General features: G+C 38.9%; 1 long non-coding RNA gene across 1 annotated transcript; it reads left to right on the top strand.

The window, feature by feature from the left end:
* Positions 1 to 681: 681 nt before the first annotated feature.
* LOC124281950 lies at positions 682 to 17,064 on the top strand. Its single transcript, XR_006900006.1, has 3 exons — positions 682 to 841; positions 15,803 to 15,896; positions 16,963 to 17,064. It is a non-coding gene; the product is annotated as an uncharacterized LOC124281950 (long non-coding RNA).
* Positions 17,065 to 18,996: the final 1,932 nt, after the last annotated feature.

The raw sequence follows: 18,996 nt of genomic DNA, 5'->3' as shown, positions 1-18,996 counted from the left end.
TGATGGTGGTCGTGCTGGTGGTGGTGGTGGTGATCGTGATGGTGGTCGTGATAGTGGTGGTTGTGGTGGTCATGGTCGTGATGGTGATCGTGGTCGTGATGGTGGTCGTGATAGTTGTGGTGGTCGTGGTCGTGGTGGTGGTCGTGGTGGTGGTCGTGATGGTGGTCGTGCTGATGGTGGTGGTGGTGATCGTGATGGTGGTCGTGATAGTGGTGGTGGTGGTGGTCATGGTCGTGATGGTGGTCGTGGTCGTGGTGGTGGTCGTGATGGTGGTGGTGGTCGTGGTCGTGATGGTGGTCGTGGTGGTGGTCGTGGTGGATCTAGACTATTGTTAAGGCGATAAATATGGTCTCAACTATTCATTAGCTCCCCCACCCCACCACACACACACTCAATCTTTCAAATGGCTTATGTAGCAATTCTTCATAACTCCATACATTTCCAAGGGTTGTCTTGGTAGCCTATTATGGATATGGAACTGCTATAAATATTTTAGTAAGTACTTGCTTTAAATCAATACAGCAGTCTCCGATTCCTTTATGTAATTGCCAGGCGTGAGTTCCGACGCCACTGGAACAGAATGGTTAAGTTTCAGAGCCTGGGTATTTCTGGCTTTCTGTCGTGTTTGTTATGGACTTTCAGCACTGCGAATCAACCCGGCAGGCTTCTGGAGGGATGGAACCAAGATCCAACAAGGGTTTCAAACAGATTCCAATGTGCCAATTTGTGTAGGCAGTTAAAAAGCTGTAGACTGGCGGTGTACAGTTACCAAGAACGTACATGTTTGGTCAAACATTCAACGGAACGTGTGACTCCAGATGCCCAGGACTTGTACTCGGTGGTAAGGATATTTCTAGAATAGATTTTTAGATTTTTTAGTGTTGAGCAGGGACGTTTTCTTTGTTTGTTGTTTAACGCCGCACTCAGTAATATTCAAACTATATGGCTGCGGTCTGTAAATAATCGAGTCAGGACCAGACAATCCCGTTATCAAAACATCATGAGCATCGATCTACGCAATTGGGATACAATGACATGTGTCAACCAAGTCAACGAGGATGACCACCCGATCCCGTTAGTCGGTTCTTATGACAAGCATGGGTTGCTGAAGACTAAATCTAACCCGGATCTTAACGGGGCAGCAGGGAAGTACACAAGTATGGCATTTGTCGGTGGAATGTAAAAATATGCTACAACAAAGGATTTTGTAATAAAATTCTGCATTAAACATGCGACTGGGCCTCGGGGAAGTTGCGAATGCTTCGTTAATAATCCTCCCAAAAGGTTTGCTATCGGGTTTGTTTTTTTGCGAACTGCACAGAAAAACTACGAATGTTTCGCCAATAATCAACAGGTTTGGAATAATTCGTGAATAATCCGCTAAGAAGTTGCCAATAATTTGCGATATTAATGTAAATATTTGTTTTATGGACATATATCGGAGTTTAACGGGAACTCGTCGACACACGGCTAGCTATGTCATTACTCTTTATGTAAATGATTCTAATGATACTCAAAATGGAATGCAGTTAAGTCAAAGTACATTGTAGATAAATAAATACAAATAAATAAACATATTGCCCGTAAATATATATTTTTTTAAAGAAATTGCATTGTTCTTGTCTTGTTGAAATGTGCATCTATATGAACTTGCAAAAGAAGTTTGATAAATACAGCAAACCATCGCACATGCGCGGTTTGTTGGCGTAACCCGTGTAAATGCAAATAAACCTTGTAAGCTATGCTTCAAAAGACAAAGCGTATACCGAGAACGAGAGATCCACACAATCAAAGACAGCCAGGTCAGTAGGTGCAGTAAGAGCACCGATCTTTGACCACCCGACAGTCTAGACTAACGCTTAGGCGCTGAATATATATAATTTTTGATTGTAAGAAATAACCCAGTTTAAATTGTGAAAAGGAGCCCCAGTGAGATGGGAAATCCAGAACCTGGGGAAATCTAGATTTCCATCATTTTGGGCTTTAGTATTGCAGGGAGGGCTAGACAGTAAGGAAAATAATATGGTTCAGCGACTGTGAGACAGACTACCCGACAATATGACACTGTCACAGTCTAAAACATAGTGATTGTTACCTGTTGTGAGACGAGTGAACACATTTTACATTTTGTAGAAATTCCCGAAAACAACACCGTTGTCACAACATCAAACATCAATGTATTGTTACCTCGACCCAAAAGACTACCCCGACGATTTACTGGCTTATGCAGCTGAGTTGACAACAGACTGGGTTACCGTCTATAATGACAACATCATATACATTGTTTACACGCCTTTCTGATAACTGATTGATTATCCATCATCTTTGAAGATTTCCATGTACCAAAGGATGCCTGTTAATTAAATTCGTAACCTACACAACCGCAAAAAGTGAGGTGGAAGCCCATCAGATGCCGTTATTAAGAAATATCTTTGTGTTTGGGGGCGGCGGGGTAGCTTTGATTAAAATTAATGTGGGTATTATTTCTGATCCGCTGTGATGTTAATATTGCGATGACAGAGAGTCAGTGATTTAGGATCACATTTCTTTGTTCCATATCTTGATATTTAGGTCAACTGATATGTAGTGTTAAAATACGCATTTGATTTATTGTAAGCCGTAAACAAGCCCCTTTTGATATTGTCTGAATGAAAACAAATCATTTAGGTAAATGTGTATGTACCATCTTTTACTTTAGTTTACTATTTACACACCGCCGCCATATAGCTGGAATATTTCTGAGTGCGGCGTAAAACTAAACTCACTCACTCTACTTTAGTATGCAGTAAATACGTGCAAATAGCATTGATGTTCCATGCATATTCTGAAAACTGCAACGACCATTCAGTTAACTTAAATGCGTACGATACAAAAATTACAACTCTTTTGTTATGTTTGATGGTACAGACCCTTACATGTTTATTTATCGTCATCCACTTGCCCGTTTTCTTATAGGCATAATAAGTGATAATGTTATGAGTGTGTGTTTTTTTGGTAATTTGTAATTTGTAATTTGTAATATCACATTGATTAAGTGACAGTTATTATGGGTCACAATGTTTAAAGTTGTGAGTGTGGGTTTTGGCTCGCATCTCGCATCATATATGGTCAATGGCAATAATATTTGTAGCGGCACGCCTTTTTGATAGTGCTTCAGAGTTGCCTCCCTTGGTTGGCTTTATTTTGTTTTGACGTCTGGGTCTTATCATGTCGTGTGTTCGAGAAAATCCCGCATCGTTCTAAGAGAATAATGATGGAGCCCAGCTTTGATAGAATGCTCGAGAACTGTTTAAGGCTGGTTGTTGAGTAACGCGCGGGACCTTTCACATGACTGGAATTATACACATCTGTCTGCCATAATCAAGCAGACCAACATTTCAAGACTGACCGTGCTTGTCTATTCAACTGTTGTCATTGTAAACAACCCTTAATCAGTATATCTGTTCTCACTGTGAATGTCAAGACTCTGGTGAGTTAATATTATATATTTGTGACACAATATTTTAGATTCGTGACTCAATTGCATTGTACTAGAAATCTGTATTGTCATTCATTTGTAGCTTGCTCATTGTTTGTTCAAGATATTATTGAATATTTTAGACTTGTCTATATTCTATTTTGCTGGTTCAAAGGGGACTTTTAAACCTTTTGTCACGGCAAATTATTAACTTGAAGTTGGGAAGTACAATATAGACAGGCTATATGGATTACAACCTCTTTATATCATGAGAGCGACGTTTCCATACATATCATTCGTGCTTTACAACGGTACAAGAATCTGTATTGAAACGTTCCCAATTGGCGTTTCTTTGAGTGAATGATATATTTACGTGTGACACTAAAATTTCAAGGTAATATTGATTATGCAGCCTATAATCATACAGGGCTCGAAGAGACACGTTGTAAAACTGTAAAATATACATCATTTCTAAAGGGCAAGATAACGGTACTGTATTTTTGATAAAATGGTCAAATACATTAAATAAAATAATGGCTTGTTTGAACTAGTTGAAATATACTTAAACCATTTGCGACCATAAAGCATGTTAAAACACATTAAACCTAATTTTGATAAGAAAGTATTAGATGATAACATAAAATTCAATTTAAAATACGTTAGATACAATGGATGAATTATGTCATGTAATATGCCCGTGAATGCCCGAGAAATGAAGAGCTGAGGTTGAAAAACATTGTTTAAAGGATTAACCGATAAATCGCTGGTTGATTTGTCGAACGTGCTTGTATATGTCTGTAAAAACCACGTCTGTATTTATACCTACAGATAATCTCATTTACTGATTAAACTGACGATAGGAGGAAGATGGAGCAAGAATTAGCTCTGAAACGTCGTATAAAGAATAAAAAGTTGTTATTCATAGAAATGTGTCATGTATTCATGACTTCAGTGGCGCTATCTGGACACACACACACACACACATATACACATACATTATATACACACACACATATATATATATACATATATATATATATATATATATATATATATATACACACATACACACACACACATATATAATATATATATATAGTACATATATATACACACATATAAATATATACACACACATACATCTCCATACATATATATATATATATATATATACATACATATATATATATATATATATATATATATATATACACATACATTTATACAGACACACACACACACACACATATATATATATATATATATATATATATATATATATATATATATACACACGGATTAGTTTGACCAAAGCATTGATGATAAATGTTGTGTGTCTATGGTTGCCTGTTGTTGTTTAACGCCGCACTCAACAATTTTCCAGCTATATGAAGGCGTCTGTAAATAGTTAATTTAATGATTTACAAAATTTGCATTTTGTTTTCAATCATCTGTTATATCATTAAACATTCCAGTACATTAAAGGCACAATGTCACACATTTTCGAAAATATTTTGGCCTATAGTATACATACTGGAGCACATGCACTCACTGTAACTTCCCATTGATGCGATAATTACTTATGATCCTATCCTTGCCTGAAATCAATAATTGAAACTTCGAGGCGAACAGCTTCTAAACAGAGAACACTTGCCATACATGGAATGTAAACAATTGTTCCGTACATCGAAAAATGTCGCACGCGGCGTTGTCGGTGTTTGCCGAACTGGTTTCAATCACAAGTTGTGCGGAGGATATTCGTAAAGAGCGCTGCAAGGGACATAACTCTATGGGGTTTGCTTGAAATAATGTTCGGCCGGTAGAGGGCGCGACAGTCGATTTAATGCAACATTACATTAATTCATTCAAACTTATTAATTCAATATTCAATATTGTAATACGTATTTGTTTTTGGAATTAATTATATGGTAGCTTCCGCGAGGGCTGATAGTTAGTATTATTGAGAGAAATGCATTATTTATGTTTAGAGAAGTGTGGTGCGATATAGTGCCTTTAACTTGTTGATGGGAGTTTTTTCGATGCGCGACACAACACTAAGTGGTTCTTTACAGAAATCCTTTGCTAACATTTGTAATGGAAGTTGAACTTGGTAGATTTTCACCCTGAGTATTTCCATTAATCTGTAAATATTGACAGGAGACAAGTGGCAATTTCCTCAGTTTCGGCGTTGGTTCATTCACTGACGCCATAGACCACAGGTGTTTGCACAGGTTGTTTCTTGTCACCGCTTATCTTTGCTTTTAAAAGTTACAATTCACATTTATATTTCATTAGTTCATACTCTTTGTGAAGAATATACTGGTGTATAATTTTTATTTATCTACAAGATACTGTACAGCGTTTTATTCACTAAGTGTTTTTTTCAGTTAATTTAGTACAAACCCAAACGCACGGATTGATTTTCTTAAGTGTGAGGATACATTGGCAGGTTACATAACTAGACAACCAGGCGGGTGCACGACGCGGTGCACGACATACATAGAATGACAAATCCCCAGACAGGTTCACTCTCATCAGTATGAATCTTTGTTAGTTGGATACAACTGATCCATCAATATGATTTGTGTTTGGAGACCATTCTTTTCACAGATGGTAATTCGTCCTTTTCATCAGTCAAACAACTTCGATGTGTCGAACGCACAGTTGTCTGGAAGTAAATATCTAGTCCCTGAATAATTCTTATTAATCATCATTTTGCTGTTGTGTCAAACTTCGAATGACTCGAAGTATGTACGTAGATATGTTCATCATCGACATAACGGTGTTTGACTGCATATAATTTTTACAAAATTGAGGGTTTATGAACAGCTTTAAACATACCATACATACATGATAACAATTGAATTTATTGAAAAATAAACATATGTATGTCTTAAAATATTTATTGATGTAGGTTGTTGAGTGAGTGGGTGATCGAGTGAATCAAGTTTTAGGCCGCACACGGGAATATTCCAGCTATATGGCGGTGGTCGCCAAATAATCGCGTCTGGACCAGACAATCCAGTGATCAACAGCATGAACATCGATCTACGTAATTGGGGTGTGATGACATGTCAACCAAGTCAGCAGGCCTGACCATCCGATCCCGTTAGTCGCCTCTTACGACAAGAACGGGTTACTGAAGAAAAATTCTAACCTGAATCTTCACGGGTGTGTAGGTTGTTGATGCGATTCGGGGTGGATATAATGTATATGGAATGGTGGAACCCTGCACATCCTGACACGTATGTACTGGTGCGAACAAATGGACTAAAGTGGTGTTAATCGACTTGCTTACTAAACCAAGACATTTGATCGTGGACAACCCTTTCATTTTCATTCTGAGTAACCTTTTAACATAAATAATTGAAAACGCTGGAATGATATTTCTTTGAACAATGCCAATTGTGTTTCTTAAATTCAAATACGGACCCTCTAGTGCGATGCGATGGTGCTTTGGCCATGGGCTGTGAAAGCTGAGTAGATGGGAGATCACTTAAGGCTAAAATGCGTCACCCCATTAAGTGCAATCTATATATATAATGTCAAAGATTCCCACAACCTATGAGAAGACTTCATGCATACAGGTTGATACTTTCAAGTCCTTATGATTCTGAACATCATGAATTATTAACATTCTTGAAAAAGTTGTCAAAGTAACATTCCACTGATGTTTCCACAGTGACGCACAGTTAATCTGTTTCTGAGGATAGTCGAAAGCGCTAGTCGATAGTCTTTGGCGCTGGCATTTTACTGGTTGACACTGGCATTTTGTTTAATAATTCTTTTTGGATAAAACATACAAATAGGTTGTTAATGTTACAGTCCAACATGCTCCCTTCCACAAAATGTTTGCAGCTGATGGAATGTAGCCCAAGACAGAAACGTAATGCCTTATAGAGTGTTGTCAAATGGTACAAATAATATATTACGGATAAGTATTCTTGGTAAAGTTCCAACTCTTAATACTTCTTTTTTTAAATTTTTAAATATTTTATTTATGATCTAATAATTAATTAATTTATTATTATTTTGCTTAACGCACATTCAGCAATGTTCCGGTTACATGGTGACGGTCTGTAAATAATCAATCCAGTGATCAACAGCATGAGCATCGATCTATGCGGGGTACGATGACATGTGTCAACCAAGTCAGCGAGCATCACCACCCGATCCCGTTAGTCGCCTCTTACGACAAGCATGGGTTTCTGAAAATCAATTCTAACCCGGATCTTCACGGACCTCCCGAAAGACTACTAGAATTTGTACTTTGCTAAAAGTTAAATCTTTTTGCTGCGTAAAACTAAACTGACGGGCAAAAGAAAGTATACCAAAAGTTACCATTTCTCAAATTTTAAAGAAATAGTTTTGTAGGTTAGTTTTAAGCTGAAACATTTTGATACCTGCAGTGAAATTCACGTGCACGTCGTGAATAAAACGTGGAAGTGGTAAATTGTATAAACCATGATTTTGGGCCTCTGTCAGAGTTTCACATGCACTAAGGGTATAAAAGTTAGTGTGTGGACAGGTTACACATGCAGTTTGAAAAAGATCACCACAGACATGCCACGACTATCAGCAGTTGAACGTGAGAGGGCCATAAGTATGCTCCAGATGGGGTCGACACCAGTGTTTGCAATACTTTAATTTGCCAGTTGGCCATCAGGGCCTGCTGCCGCCTGCAGGCTTTAAAATCTACAGGCCCTGAATGAAATCTGCAGGCCCATTTTGTTAAAGTCAAACCAATAAAAACAAAATAGACTACGCTGCACACAGTTTCAGACTCTTTCTTCAAAATCAATTAGCGAACTCTATGGCGCAGAGAGACGTTTTTATTTGTTAAAGACTGGTGTTGACATTCCTATGCGCAAAGCGCTGAAATACCATGAAGTGAAACTGTAAGTTATCGTAACATGATGGATCATGGATGATTCCCGAACGTTAATAAAGGAGAAAACAACAAGGGAAAGATTCCAGTTGTAAAAAGGGACAGATAATTTACTGAAGGCCACAAGGGCCTGCAAATATTTGAAACTGCCGGCCCGATACAATAACAACTAGCGCTGGGCCTCCGGGCCGGCGATTATTTCGAACGCTGGTCGACACACGCACGTTGCAATTCAATTTAATTCAAAGTTTATTCTCATGAGTCATATACATGACATAGAGTAAAACAAATACATGTGCAAAACAATGAAACACATATATATTACATTAACGGAGCGTACGCAAGCCCCATTTCACAAAAAGAGCAAGTTTAACAAGTATTGGTTTGTATGTGATAGACATAAGTGAAATATATTTATCCACAGTGGGATGTTTACAATAATATGGAGGGAGATATTTGTTTCGTAATTCGTTTAACTCATTGCATTCTAACATAAAGTGAAATTCATCCCCCGATTTTAAACTCTTGCATGATGTACACAATCTATTTTCTTTATCAATTTTATGCCATCTACCAGTTTCAATAGGGAGTCTGTGGTTACAAGTTCTAAGTTTTAGAAGTTCTAAATACGTAAATCTAGAGGAAGTTGCAACAAATAAGTTTCAATATAAAGATTATCCTTAAACATATTGTCATATAGGCGTTTCGATGATTGTGATTTATTTTCTCTCCAAGTTTGTAGAAACTGATCAACGAGTACAGTTTTAACATTATTTACCAGCCAATGGGTACTCTGAAATTCTTGTAAATGCCAAATGTAGCTTAAGCCTGTATTCTCTAAGACAGATTTTACTCCCGCTATTAGCGGATATTTAGCATTTGTCTGAGAATTGTGCAAATTGAACATTAATTTATACATTACTTTTGATAGTTTACCATAAGATAATAATAATTTACACCAATATGATAACATTCTCAATTTGATAGAAATACTAAGTGGATATCTTCCAAGTTCACCGTAAACCATACAGTCTGGGGTTGTTGTTTTTACCTTCAATATGTATTTACAAAATTTCAAATGAATACGTTCTAATTGAATAGTGTTTTCGTAGCCCCACACCTCAGCACCATACACTAAAATAGGCTTAACAAGTTGATCAAAACGTTTAAGTTGGCAGTCGACCGGTATATCTAACAAGCGAATTTTCTAAATATAGCAAACATTGCACGAGACGATTGGCCAGAGAGCCGTTTAATGGCTTTACAAAAGCGACCTGTGCTTGTGAATAGTACACCAAGATAAATATAATGTTTTTCTACCTCTAAAACAGTATTCTGCAGAAGAAATAATGTACTAAGTTTACTGCTTCTTTTGGACAAAATCAAAACTTTAGTTTTAGAAATGTTTACTTTTAGTTTCCATCGTGTACAGTAAGCATCAAAAGTTTCCAAACAAAGCTTCAAATCAGAAGGAGATTCAGATAAAAGTACTGTATCATCAGCATAAAGAATTACCAGTAGCTTAATGAATATACCAATTTCTTTTAGTGCATAAGCATTTACAAATTCCAAACCAATTACGTTATTTGATAGAAAATATTCCAAATCATTTAAATAAAGAGCAAACAGAAATGGAGATATATTTTCGCCTTGTCTAACACCCGTATTACAAGGAAAGAATTGGGTTGTACTGCCATTATGAGTAACACATGATTTTATATGCTGATAAATACCTTTTATAACATTAAAACATTTTCCAGTAATACCATTATCAACCATTTTCCGCCAAAGGCCACAGCGCCACACAGTATCAAAAACTTTACTAAAATCAACAAATACGCAGTATAATTTCTTATTTTGATTAAGGTATATATCAATCAATGCCTTTAAGAAATAAATGTTATCAATGGTGGAGTAGTTTTTCCTGAAGACCGCTTGCGCAGAGCTTATGACACCAACGCTGTCAGAGTAGGCTTGGAGCCGTTAACTTAATGGTGTCGTCTCAGGACGCCGACCTTTCGATTTTCCACTAGTCTCAGGACGCCGACCTGCGGTTTCCTTTGAAGGTTAGGTTCTGATTAGGCTTAATTAGCGTTGTAAATAATCTACTCTAGATGTTTTGATAAGGTGAACTCGTCGCACATGTAACTTCCAAATGACTGAAAAGTTTAAAATAACACTTAGCAGAGTGCCAATATTGAACACTGTTCATATCTTTGGTATAAATGTCTATGGAATGGTCAATGGATTCACATTCGATTTCGAAATGGCAAATGCACAGCTAGATCCGAGATTCATCCCTACAGCTCGCGACAGTCGTTACTTGGTTGATGGCGGGTTCACGTACAGAGTCAACAAGAGAAAACGAGACAGGATATCTTGGATATGTACTGCAAAAGACTGCAAATCCACTGCATCAACAACGAATGACATCGTCACCATGGTGAAAGATGAACACAATCATCACACTGTCACGAGTGATATTAAGGTAAGAGTTTAAATTCGTATATATGTATAAATCAATTGCCACCGTTTTGTCGAATTTAATAACAGATTCTTTGTTTGTTGGACCCAAATAGTTAATAATTCTTTGCTTTTTGTAGGCGAAGGAGACGCTAGAAAAGCTGAAGGCAGCTTCGACCCTCATGCAGTCCCTCTACGAAGAAGGCCTTATCGACATGAGAAGTTGGAATGGTGAGTTGGAATACAGGGATTTGGAGCGACGACTGGATGACATTTGTCCCCAGCTTGAACAAGGAACACTGTCCGTGGGGCAGTTTGCTGATTCAGCATCCCACCTATTGCATTTGGGTTAAAATCTGCGAAAAAATGTGTGCTATATGAATTTACGATGTATTAATCAAAAATGGCATGTATTTGCTTATGTGAATCATTGTAAAAAATGTTAAAATCTGTCAACTGAGCTTGTTGATGAGTGTTTCAAGTATGGAAATAAAGTGATAAAAATCTAAACTGCTGTCATCTTCTCATTAGGTGCGCTCTCATCCGCATAATCCGGATTATCCTCCTCTAACAACTAGTTGATCCTTCATTGTCCTCGTAATCCTTTATTAATTGGCAAAATGAAACTAGTCTCAGGACGTCGACCTTTATATTTCACTCAACCGTAAAGTTTCGTCGAAAGGTCGGCGTTATGAGCCTAAACCAAAGCTGCAGAGGTAAACTATATCCATATTAAGTTGGTTGGCTCATAACGCCGAAATAACTTAATATGGATGTGAATAGTTTACCCAAGCAGCTTAGAAGTGACACCCCTCGATAATTATCCGGGTCCCCAACATCCCTTTTTTTTTTTTGTAAATAGGCTTAATTATACCTAGAAGCCAGGATTCAGGCATTACACCACCATCAAGAACTAAATTAAATAGCTTTACATATACAGGTAACATAACGTCAATAGATGACTTAATATACTCATTTACTATATTATCTAACCCACAAGCTTTGTTGTTTTTCAGACAATGGACAGCAGAAAGAATTCCTTATCTGTAATCACCGAATCTAAAATCTCTTTATGTAACACACCTTCATGAAAACAAATATCACAATCAACCTTGCAGGCTTGTCCTGCGTTCAAATCTTTGAAATGATTAAATAGCTCTTGCTTGTCAATACCTAATGCTTTTTCAGTGCGATTATCAAATGACTTTAAAACTTTCCAGAAAGATTTTTGGTCGTAATTCTGTGAATTACGTAATTTTTCAGCACAGTCATGTTTATAGTTATTAAATGAAGTTTTCAAAATTTTACTGTAATTCTTACCAGCTTTCAAGAATTTTGAACGATTTGATTTGTTCTTATTAAATCCAAACTATTAAACCAAGGTTTATGCGTTTTACAATTTTTGGGTGATTTAGCCTTAGTGGTACCAAACGTATTCTTAGCAGCGCTAACAAACATATTTGACAAATTATTACAAACAGAATTTACACATGATGCAACATCATCATCATTAGCATTTTCCATGTATGTACACAAAGTGTTTACAACAGATAAATCAATATTATTTACAAAGTCATCTCGAAGATTATTATCAAACTTATTTACATTAATACAGGGTGTACTTTCTCGTTGTTTCGTCTCATTCCCAGTGTTCATATGTTTGCACGTAAAAGAGAATGTCACACACCGCAATGTACATCTGAGTACACTGGATCAAACTCTTCCACTGTTAGAGTCTCGATGTGGGACAATACGGTAGCAGAAGCAATACAGTAATCAACAGTACTGGCGTCCTTACACGTTAACTTCCCACAGTCCTTGTCATCACCAACACACGACCGTTAGCAATGAACAATCCAGTGTTCTTACACAACTCAATCAACTTCTTACCGTAGTTGTTAACAGAGTTGTCTGTGTGTGCACGACCAAGCGGAATGTTCCGATTTACAAGTGATTGAACATTAGAAAAAAGCTCTTCACTATCAATATGCTCAGGGATCTAAAAAAACTCATCAAATTGTACATAATCCTGTAAGTCTCTAGTCCGAGCGTTAAAGTTACCAGTTAAGCAGACATTATCAGAGAGATTCGAGTATTTGATTATGTCATCCTCTAATACAGTAAAATGGTCGAGTGAGGCGAATCTGCTGTTCTCCGGGGGAATATACACACACGCGAGATATATATCACACTGTGTCTGAAGTAGGTTTCTGGATAATTTACACCACGTAGCAATCTCATGTGAAATATCAAGCACACTAACATGCTTGGCAATTGCTTGACTGATTGCTAAAACGATTCCTCCTGAAGTCCTGACGTGTTGGTAATTTATCCTATTATTCATATATACTGAATATCCAGGAATATTAATAATGTCCACATCACACGTTTTCGTTTCAGATAGGCACAGAATGTCATTTTGGGATATCTTTTGCACAAAGTCTGGGTTTAAAAGACGGGATCTCAAACCACATACATTCAACACTAGAACGTTTATCTTACCACGTCCACACAGTCGGGAACTGGGAGTAGGTGTGGTTCGCGTATGCTCCGCGTCGTCCTACCTCGTCGACGATGTTGCTGTCGATGATCTAGTTCTGAGTTCCTCCACGCTGTGTTTCCTCCTCAGAGTGGCGCTCTTGGAGTGTGACACGGCTTCTCCCTGAACGTACAGTTTGTCTCCAATGTACATCTTGTCCACTACGAGTCTCACTTTGTCACCTGACCTTGCTGCCTCTCTCCGTACAGGGTATAGTTGTTTCCTCCTGTCTTCTATCTCCTTAGGGAACTGTTCGTTGATGTAGAACGACGTCCCTTTGAGGTGTTTGTAGGCTGATTGTCGTATGAAATCTCGGTCTTTGAATTCTGTGAACTTTGCCGCGATAGGTCTGGGCCTAGTCCGATTAGGAAAGCGTTTTCCTATACGATGGACTCGTTCGAACTTCACTCCTCTCTCGCATCGTAACTTGGTCCTTATAAACTCGTGTAGAACCTCTTCACAGTCTTCCTCAGGTTTTTTCTTCAATTCCTGTGAAGATGAGATTATCTCGCATGGAGCGTGACTGCACATCTAAAAGCTGTTCTTTTAGCTCACGTACTTCTTCTGACTGGCCAGCTGGATCACCTTTCACTTCACTCAGCTGTTGCTTGATCACATTGACTTCCTTTGTAAATGACTGTACAGCTTTCTTCACTTCCTCGTGCTCCTTGTCTCGAAAGACAGCCGCTTCTTCAATGCTCTTTGTTGTCGTCTTCAGAATGGTTACATCTGTCTCCAGCGAGTCAATCCGGTTACATAACTGACTGATTGACGACTCGATCTTGTCCAGTGACTTTAGCCTGGTATCCATCTTGTCCAGTCTTTTGAAGAGATTTTCAACCCACCATGGTTGCTGGTCTGGGGGACTGGACATCTGTGTTACGGGGGTTACATACTGGGGTGACTGAGGGAGATGACCGTAGGTCAGTCCAATGATCGGGTTGACTGTTTGGGCAGGTAATCCTGAGTAGAACGCCATGTTTCTCAGGTATTCTAGTGAAAAGTCACTATCTTCACATTCCTTGCGTCTTTTAGAGCTATCTTCTTCGACAGAACTGTCTGATAATTTCTTTCGTTTCTGTCTCTTTTCTTTCTTTCCTATATAAATAGGTCACCATGTAAGCTTACAGAGCGGGAGCTCATAAAAACACGTCCGCTCAGCCCGAAGACCCAAGTTCACCTCGGCTCACCAAGAACCTTCGGCTGCACCCGTGTAGCCGTCACTAGACTGCTGCAACGTTACAGGCAGACGGGCCAAGTACAGGACCAAGAAGTAGGAGACCGCGAGTAACAACACCAGCCGAAGACCGGCATTTGAGGACGTTACACCTGAGAAACCGTTTCCTCATGGTAACGTCATCAGCGACGAATTCCCTTGATCACCGTGTCAGTTGATATACGGTGGCTAGGCGTCTTCGGGTATCAGAGCCTACAGACCCTCTGAACACAGACGTCACAGATTGCGTTGGGCCCGAGTTGTCCACTAGGATATACAACTGCTCAAGATTACGGACTGATTTATCTTGTAAACATCGATCATTACAGATTGCCAAGAGGCGCCGTCATCGTTATTATGCACATGACGCAGACCTGTAGGTTTCAAACTATGGACATGAGGCAGACCTTTTTCCCTTTTATGTTCACCGATCTGGTCTTGCAACTGATTGGTGTTTGTTTAGTGGCATAAAGATGAGATTTCTTGATTGACTAATCAACTTAGTGAATACTGATCAATCAGGTATCACCTACATGAGTAGGTACTCACCTACATTGAACCGTGTTCAAAATGACACCTCTCACCTACAATGGACCGTGTTCAAAAGGCAAAAGAGGTTCGTACAAACATGAAGGTTACTGCGAAGTCATCCTTCGAGCCAATGCCATCACTATTCGATGAAGAGATCAACAAGATGAGAGGAGATCCAGCAGTGTCTGCCATGCCAACGTTCGAGTCCCATCGAATGACACTCCGCAGAGCAAGAAGATTCGCTCAGCCAAAACTTCCAACAAGCAGACAAGATCTTGTCATACCACCAGAATTCCAGACAACAGAGATGGGAGATCAGTTTTTGAGAAGGAAATATGTCCGATTGGATGAGACCCTTTTAGCTCTGAAACGGCGTCTACAGAATGACGAAATTACCCTCATGGTCTATGCAGATTCCAAAAATAAAATAAAATAAATATATATATCTGATTTCATTTTGAATGTACCAGTCTATAAGCCAGGTATACCGATAGACCTAACGAGCTGATCACTTAGGTATATAAATCCGGATTATCCGGATAAGTTGAGAAGAAAAAACATAATTAAAACTGGCTAAACACTACTATTCAAATGCACATGACGCAGATTTCCCTCGCAAAGCTAGAAGGTCTGTTTCATGTGCATAACCCTGTGTATTATGCTACGTATTTTTTAGATATGCATAAACCTTTCTCTTCCCCTTTTCAGGCTGCTGCAGCACGAAGCATCTGCCGGGAATGTGCCGATGATGAAACATGTATCCCGGTAACTGAGGCCCGGACATCCCTTTGTATTTCCACAGGTAAATCATCCTCGGTTCACATGGGCATTATATATCCATTCAGTTATGAGTGAATATGGTTTTACGTCGCATTTAGCAATATTCCAGCAATTGAAGAAATTCCAGAAAAACAGGAATCGGCCCCACACATTGTACCCATGGGCAGAATCGTACCGGGGTCTTTGGCGTGACGAACGAACGCTTGAACCACTAAGCCCCCAGACCTAACATCTGTGTGAATATCGATCTTTATCATCGATTAGACTGTTCGATTGAGCCACTCAGCTTTCGCGAAAACCTGGTACAATGAATCTTAAGTAATGATTTATTCACATCGGAATCTAACAACGAACTCAACGGAGATTTTATGATTAGTGGAAAGGTTTTCGTCACTTACATTTCTAAAGATTTCATAAATAGATTATTTACGTCAGAGTGGGTGAGGTTTCACTTCCACTAAGGACACGCGTGACCCGTAAGCTAAGTAGTCGCTGTCCAGAGTTGTGCCCCTTGTTCATATCAGAATCCGATGAACCTGAAATTCGACTTACAGATTCACTATATAATTAGATTAATTCTGGTTAGTTTGCTCCTTGTACGAAAGATCACAAGAAATGTGTCCATTTTTAAAGTCGCATTAACTGAAAACAAACGTTATTGCTCATATAAACTGTGGGACTATAGGTATGACAAATCAGGGTAGCTTGAATCCAATTATTGGCCTAAACCACTTGAGATATTTCCCTAAAAATTCTTTTTTCCAGATACCTTTCTTTAAATCAAGATGTTTCCAAGATACAACGAGAGATTATTTTCTTTATCTGTTCATTGTTGAAGTTTGCAGAACATTGTTTTGTTTTCAAATTTGTTAAAAGTGAATGGAGTCGAATTTCCAACAGAAGCATTCTATAAAAGGATACGAAAATGAGTTTAGTTCTTTTTTTTTTAAAAACACAGTTATACAAGAAATATTTTTTACATAAAGAATATACAAAAAAAAGGATCACATTGACATTATTGGGTGATTACAGCATGAACAAATTAAAGACCTACTTATCTAATCTCTGTACCTTCTACACCAATCCAGATTCCTTACAAGAAACCGTGTCATCCACAACAATGACTGTTTCAATGGCAAATTCAACGACAACATCCCCTGCCTCATCAGTAGCTACACTGGATATTACGACTTTACGTCCCGCTTCGTCCACACCCGGAACAACAGCTGCACCATCAACAGCGCCAACGATATCATCTGCTGCAGATACTACATCAGTGTCTTTGACACCCAAGGCGATAACATCAGAAACCTCACCACCATCGACATCAACTCCCAGAGTTCCAACATCCATATCTACAAGACTTGAGGCAGTTACACCAGAAACCCCACTAACATCGACATCAACTACTGGAGTTGAAACATCCCGATCTACAAGACTCGAGTCGGTTACGTCAGAATCCCCACCGACAACATTGCTTGGCACTTCGTCAGCGTCGTCAACAACTGAAACAACTTCAACACCATTACCTACAACTGACACTTCTACTTCGGCTGTTCCTACAACAACACCAGGTACGGTTACTTCATTTGAAGTATTAAGCATGTATTTTTACGTCGCAATAAACAGTATTCCAACACTATCTCGGCAGACCCCTGAAGATCCGGGTTAGAATTGATCTTCAGTAACCCATGCTTGTCGTAAGATGAGGCTAACGGGATCGGGTGGTCAGGCCAACTTAATTGACAAATATCATAGTATCCCAATTGCCTAGATAGATGCTCATGCTGTTGATCACTGCATTGACTGGTCCAGGCTCGATTATTTACAGACCACCGCCATATAGCTAGAATATTGCTGAGTGCGGCGTAAAACTAAACTCACTCACTCACTTACTATCACGGCACTGAAGCTAATCAAATCTGGCAAGACAAACCGGAGAGAGTACAAGATAACTGACAACTAAACTTCAGAGAGTTCTCTGGAGCAACATTGCTGAAATGGCTATATAGAACCTGCCTCACTACAATTTTAACTCGCAACAATAGATAGGCCTGGCCAACTATAAATGTTTGATGTTTAAATTTTGAGAAAACATATATATATAATAATAATAATCCAGAATGCACAGATTCAAGTACAAATCTCGCATTTGGAGCTCAGGACTAAATGCTCGAAACAAGGTCAAAGCCACCAATACTTTTGTTGTGGCAGTCCTTTCCTATTCCTTTGGAGTTGTTGATTGGACCAAACAAGCCATCCAGAGTCTTGATCGCCTGACCAGAAGGATTATGTCTGATAACAGAGCCCACCACCCTCGTTCCTCTCCTAATCATTTATATATGCCATTCAATTCTGGAGGTCGGGGTTTGATTAATGTGGAGGCTCTTCATGATAGAAATTTATTGTGTACTTTTGCACATATTTATTTATCGGATGCTCCTATGGTGATACATGTCAAGACTCGCAATGAAAGCAAGGAATTCCACAGCTATTTTAAGCGTGCCAAGGTTGTTGGACAGAATCTGAAATTTCAGGTTGATTTTGTTGATGGCGATGTACTGCTGGACGGTTCAGCGATGGGAGTAAACCAGGTGAAGTCCTTCACCAAGTATGCCCAGAGTCGGTCTTTTGTGGAGAAGCTTTCTGAGAAACCACTGCATCGTGTATATATGCAGTGTATGGAACAGAATAGCAATCACACTGACTCCTTCGCCTGGATGAACTCGACTGGTCTTAAATGTGAACCAGAGGGCTTTCTTTTTGCTGCTCAGGACCAGTCACTTCCCACTCGCAATCGCCTAAATGTAATTCTAAAAGAAAATGTTAGCATGAAATGTCGATTATGCAATGAATTTACAGAGATTGTCCAATACCTTGTCAGTAGATGCCCTTCCTTGGCACAAACAGCATATCTAGATCTTTAACGACGTGATGGCATGGCTCGTTGTTTCTACTACGGTCTTCGCCATGCCTGTGGTTTTGACTCCGAAGTCCATCCATGGTATGACCCTGAATATGTCCAGGGCGTCATGGAAAATGACAGCTTTAAACTTCTTTGGAACAGGCCTATACACCGACTCAGAAGAATTCCTCCCAACAAACCTAATCTTGTCCTTTTT

This window comes from Haliotis rubra, unplaced genomic scaffold, assembly GCF_003918875.1.
Source record: "Haliotis rubra isolate DU_JTF1 unplaced genomic scaffold, ASM391887v1 Scf290, whole genome shotgun sequence".
Lineage (NCBI taxonomy): Eukaryota > Metazoa > Mollusca > Gastropoda > Lepetellida > Haliotidae > Haliotis > Haliotis rubra.
This window is presented reverse-complemented; position numbering and strand designations above follow the sequence as displayed.